Source organism: Haliotis cracherodii, unplaced genomic scaffold (genome assembly GCF_022045235.1).
Source record: "Haliotis cracherodii isolate W230 unplaced genomic scaffold, xgHalCrac1.p SCAF_10, whole genome shotgun sequence".
In the NCBI taxonomy this organism is placed as follows: Eukaryota; Metazoa; Mollusca; class Gastropoda; order Lepetellida; family Haliotidae; genus Haliotis; species Haliotis cracherodii.
In genome coordinates, this window is record NW_027266265.1 from 12,893,912 (window position 1) to 12,900,458 (window position 6,547).

A 6,547-nucleotide genomic window follows, 5' to 3' on the forward strand; every position below is an offset into this window, starting at 1 on the left:
TGTCAGTATATGGAGTGCGGGTATACAGCGTCAGTATATGGAGTGCGGGTATACAGCGTCAGTATATGGAGTGCGGGTATACAGTGTCAGTATATGGAGTGTGGGTATACAGTGTCAGTATATGGAGGGTGGGTATACAGTGTCAGTATATGGAGTGTGGGTATACAGTGTAGGTATATGGAGGGTGGGTATACAGTGTCAGTATATGGAGTGTGGGTATACAGTGTCAGTATATGGAGCGCGGGTATACAGTGTAAGTATATGGAGGGTGGGTATACAGTGTCAGTATATGGAGTGTGGGTATACAGTGTCAGTATATGGAGCGCGGGTATACAGTGTAGGTATATGGAGGGTGGGTATACAGCATCAGTATATGGAGGGTGGGTATACAGTGTCAGTATATGGAGTGTGGGTATACAGCATCAGTATATGGAGGGTGGCTATATGGTGTCAGTATATGGAGTGTGGGTATACAGTGTCAGTATATGGAGTGTGGGTATACAGCATCAGTATATGGAGGGTGGCTATATGGTGTCAGTATATGGAGTGCGGGTATACAGTGTCAGTATATGGAGGGTGGCTATATGGTGTCAGTATATGGAGTGTGGGTATACAGCATCAGTATATGGAGGGTGGGTATACAGTGTCAGTATATGGAGTGTGGGTATACAGCGTCAGTATATGGAGTGTGGGTATACAGCATCAGTATATGGAGGGTGGGTATACAGTGTCAGTAAATGAAGTGTGGGTATACAGCGTCAGTATATGGAGGGTGGGTATACAGCGTCAGTATATGGAGTGTGGGTATACAGCATCAGTATATGGAGGGTGGGTATACAGTGTAGGTATATGGAGGGTGGGTATACAGTGTCAGTATATGGAGTGTGGGTATACAGTGTAGGTATATGGAGTGTGGGTATACAGTGTCAGTATATGGAGTGTGGGTATACAGTGTAGGTATATGGAGGGTGGGTATACAGTGTCAGTATATGGAGGGTGGGTATACAGTGTCAGTATATGGAGGGTGGGTATACAGTGTCAGTATATTGAGTGTGGGTATACAGCATCAGTATATGGAGGTGGATATACAGCGTCAGTATATGGAGGGTGGGTATACAGTGTAGGTATATGGAGTGTGGGTATACAGTGTCAGTATATGGAGGGTGGGTATACAGTGTAGGTATATGGAGTGTGGGTATACAGTGTCAGTATATGGAGTGCGGGTATACAGTGTCAGTATATGGAGTGCGGGTATACAGTGTCAGTATATGGAGTGTGGGTATACAGTGTCAGTATATGGAGGGTGGGTATACAGTGTCAGTATATGGAGTGTGGGTATACAGTGTCAGTATATGGAGTGTGGGTATACAGTGTCAGTATATGGAGTGTGGGTATACAGTGTCAGTATATGGAGGGTGGGTATACAGTGTAGGTATATGGAGTGTGGGTATACAGTGTCAGTATATGGAGTGCGGGTATACAGTGTCAGTATATGGAGTGTGGGTATACAGTGTCAGTATATGGAGTGTGAGTATACAGTGTCAGTATATGGAGCGTGGGTATACAGTGTAGGTATATGGAGTGTGGGTATACAGTGTAGGTATATGGAGGGTGGGTATACAGTGTCAGTATATGGAGCGTGGGTATACAGTGTAGGTATATGGAGGGTGGGTATACAGTGTCAGTATATGGAGCGTGGGTATACAGTGTAGGTATATGGAGCGTGGGTATACAGTGTCAGTATATGGAGCGTGGGTATACAGTGTAGGTATATGGAGGGTGGGTATACAGCGTCAGTATATGGAGCGTGGGTATACAGTGTAGGTATATGGAGTGTGGGTATACAGTGTAGGTATATGGAGTGTGGGTATACAGTGTCAGTATATGGAGTGCGGGTATACAGTGTAGGTATATGGAGGGTGGGTATACAGCGTCAGTATATGGAGTGTGGGTATACAGTGTCAGTATATGGAGTGTGGGTATACAGTGTAGGTATATGGAGGGTGGGTATACAGCGTCAGTATATGGAGTGTGGGTATACAGTGTCAGTATATGGAGGGTGGGTATACAGTGTAGGTATATGGAGGGTGGGTATACAGTGTCAGTATATGGAGAGTGGGTATACAGCGTCAGTATATGGAGTGCGGGTATACAGCGTCAGTATATGGAGGGTGGGTATACAGTGTCAGTATATGGAGGGTGGGTATACAGTGTAGGTATATGGAGGGTGGGTATACAGCGTCAGTATATGGAGTGTGGGTATACAGCGTCAGTATATGGAGTGTGGGTATACAGTGTAGGTATATGGAGGGTGGGTATACAGCGTCAGTATATGGAGAGTGGGTATACAGCGTCAGTATATGGAGTGCGGGTATACAGCGTCAGTATATGGAGGGTGGGTATACAGTGTCAGTATATGGAGGGTGGGTATACAGCATCAGTATATGGAGGGTGGGTATACAGTGTAGGTATATGGAGTGTGGGTATACAGTGTCAGTATATGGAGTGCGGGTATACAGTGTCAGTATATGGAGGGCGGGTGTACGGTGTCAGTATATGGAGGGTGGGTATACAGCGTCAGTATATGGAGGGTGGCTATATGGTGTCAGTATATGGAGAGTGGGTATACAGCGTCAGTATATGGAGTGTGGGTATACAGTGTCAGTATATGGAGTGTGGGTATACAGTGTCAGTATATGGAGTGCGGGTATACAGTATCAGTATATGGAGGGTGGGTATACAGTGTCAGTATATGGAGGATGAGTATACTGTGTCAGTATATGGAGTGTGGGTATACAGCATCAGTATATGGAGGGTGGGTATACAGTGTCAGTATATGGAGTGTGGGTATACAGTGTCAGTATATGGAGTGCGGGTATACAGTGTCAGTATATTGAGTGTTGAGAATTAGTTTGTGGCCCCAAAAAATGGGGACGTAGGTCTACCGTTGTTATAGTTAGCGGTGACATAGACATGTATCCGTGCATTGAGAAAGCAATCGCAAAACAATGGAATGTGTAAGTTTGGGCAATGGAAAATAGTATGTGTGAAGGCCTTAAGAGTCTGAATAAAAAAGAATTAGGGAAAGTTCAGTTCTTTACAAGAGAAGATTTAGAAAAATTTACATATATCAATGACAAGTTTACTATCTACCCAGAAAGGAAAGATGAGATGTTGAGCCATGGGGTAGTGCTACAACAATGCAAGCTTCAAGGCGAGGAAATTATAGATTTCATGGATCGCATCAAGAAAATTCTTGATAGTTTCAAATGGCCTTGGCAATATACGCGATTAAAGTCAGAGGCAGCTGTGAACCTACTGATTGTGTTCTGTCGCGGACAAGGGGAATATAAAGATAAGGAAATTCCTTTAAATCGCTTTAAGACAGAATTAGAAAAGCAGTGCGTACCTAAATTATGCAAAGACGTTCTGACATACTTTCAATACGACAAAAGCGATAATCAGTACACAACTCCTAGTTCTATTGAAACACATAACAGGTTTGACCCACTTTCGGGTGTTCAAGATGCCGATGACGTGACAACCCCCTCCGCTGCCACTGACCAAATATCCGACATTGACTCTAACTTTGCCCAAGGCTCTGGACATACTGACCATGACGAAGACAGTAATCATGCTGGTACCTCTGGCCGAATATCACCTAGCGAGGCCACACAACACGATGCGCCACTGGACATTACCCTTCCAGGAAACAGTGGCAATGAACCTGATGAACCATTTCAGACAGTTACGTACAAAATGTCAACAGAGTCCAAAGGAAGCCAGTTGTACACTGACCCTTGTGAATATCAATATCGGTGTGTCAAGGGTAAAAACTGTACACATAATCACACAGAAGATCAAAAATTATTCTTTGAAGAGCGGAATAGATGTGTTGATGATAAGCCCGCGTACGATGTGCGTACATACAAGACCCGCATATGTAAAAGGGGTAAATCGTGCCAATCTCGAGAGAGATGTACCTATGCTCACAGTGAAGACGAACAGGTATGCTGTGAGTGCCATCTTCTAGATACATGTCCAAAGAATGCGACAGATCAAAAGAAGTGATCTGAACAAGTGCATACACTGTGAACTTATCCAAGATAATTTGCATCAAAATTTGTATATAGTTTGTACATGAAATGTATTTGTCTCAACCTGTACTACTCAGGAATCGAAACCGGATCTTCAGCATGAAGAACCAATGAATTTACAACTGGGCTACCGTACCTCTCCTACAGGTCGTTGTTATATGAACCTAGATATGTTACACTCTTGTCAGCAGGGTGTGACAAAGCCTTTGAAAATTTAGTGTGCATTTTATATTCATATATACTTTGATGCGTATGCACATGCATAACTGATTTCTGCTCAAACCCGTATCCGGAGAAACGTACAGAGTAAACTGTATACAGGGATGGTCGGGTAGCCTAGTGGTTTAAGCGTTTGCTCGTCACGCCAAAGTCCCGGGTTCGATTTCCCAGATGGGTATAATGTGTGAAGCCTTTATCTGGTGTCCCCTGCCGTGATAATGCTATATTGCTAAAAGCGGTGTAAAACCAAACTTACTCGATCATTCACTCAATTGTGGTTAATGCGTTCGCACGTCACGCTGACGACGCGGGTTCGATTCCCCACAGGGTTATCTGTCACCGGGTCGTAAAACAAGTCTCATCACGTTCTCGTGGCCGTACCGCTTCCTTCTCCCCTAACTGCCCGGGATCGTCACCGTTCGGCTAAGTCTGGCGGTCGTCATACTCCGGTGTTTGTTCGTTCTTTGTTAGAGAATTGGTGACTCGTAAATTTTATTTTCTTTCTGTATAATCGCATACTTTTTTAACGTATTGATTTGATATATGTTATCTCATATATGTTTGGTACCTTATTCTCATGTATAGAAAATGTTTTCAGTAACTTTGATTTTCGCACAGGAGCGCGATTATCTAGTACTTGTAGATATTTCTCGTGTATTTATGGTCATATTTGCCACATCAATAATTGTACATATCGGTTGTAAATTGTTAGTGGTACTGTTGGATAGCGTATCTTCAGCGCTATATTTTGGCATCTACATCTTCAATATTGGTTTAGTAGTTAGTTTACCATTTGGGTTTTCCCTGTGTTTGAAAACACATTTTGTTTAGTTCGCCATCCTACAGTACATCCCCCCTCCTTTCTCTGAGGTCTGCGTGTCTCGTATAAGCTCTTGGCGAAATAATGCGTCTTCACCTCCAGGAATCGCTAGACCGCCTTGCTGACCGTTTCGGTCAGGTCGAAACTTAGGTTTCCTTAGTAAGTGGTTATGAGACAGTTCTATAGTTCTCAGGTGTTCTAATTAACATAGCATGATATTTTTGACACAATATCCGACATTCCCTCTTAACATTGCCCATATCTCTGGACATACTGATCATGATGAGGACAGTAATCATGCTGGTACCTCATATATGATCTAGCGAGGCCACACAACGCGATGCGCCACTGCAGGAGCAGTAGAGAAGAACCATTTAAGCTAGTTAAGTCCAAAAAGTCCAAAAGACACCAGCGGACCTCTGACCTTTGTCAATATCAATATCGGTGTGTCAAAGGTAAAAACTGTACATATAATCACACAGAAGATCAACAATTATTCTTTATAAAGCGGATTAGATGTGTTGAACATATGCGCGAGTACAATGTGCGTACATACAAGACCCGCATGTGTAAAATGGGTAAATGGTGCCATAATCGAGATAGATGTACCCATGCTCACAGTGAAGACGAACAGGTATGCTGTAAGTGCCATCTTCAAGGACATGCTACAGATACATGTCCAATGAATGCGACAGATCAAAAGAAGTGATCTGAACAAGTGCACACACTATGAACTTATCCATGATAATTTGCATCAAAATTTGTATATAGTTTGTACATGAAACGTTTTTGTCTTAACCTGTACTATTCAGGAATCGAAACCGGATCTTCAGCATGAAGAACCAATGAATTTACAACTGGGCTACCGTACCTCTCCTACAGGTCGTTGTTATATGAACCTAGATATGTTACACTCTGGTCAGCAGGGTGTGACAAAGCCTTTGAAAATTTAGTGTGCATTTTATATTCATATATACTTTGATGCGTATGCACATGCGTACCTGATTTCTGCTCAAACCCGTATCCGGAGAAACGTACAGAGTAAACTGTATACAGGGATGGTGGGGTAGCCTAGTGGTTGAAGCGTTTGCTCGTCACGCCAAAGTCCCGGGTTCGATTTCCCAGATGGGTATAATGTGTGAAGCCCATATCTGGTGTCCCCTGCCGTGATATTGCTGGAATATTGTTAAAAGCAGTGTAAAACCAAACTTACTTGCTCATTCACTCTATTGTGGTTTAAGCGTTCGCACATCACGCTGACGACGCGGGTTCGATTCCCCACAGGGGTATCTGTCACCTGGTCGTAAAACAAGTCTCATCACGTTCTCGTGACCGTACCGCTTCCTTCTCCTCTAATTGCGCGGGATCGTCACCGTTCGGCTAAGTCTGGCGGTCGTCATACTCCGGTGTC

The 6,547-nt window shown here is 43.6% G+C and overlaps 1 pseudogene; it reads left to right on the forward strand.

Annotated features, from left to right (window-relative positions):
- Window positions 1–2,304: 2,304 nt before the first annotated feature.
- On the forward strand, window positions 2,305–5,845 carry LOC139449210 (uncharacterized; annotated as a pseudogene).
- Window positions 5,846–6,547: the final 702 nt, after the last annotated feature.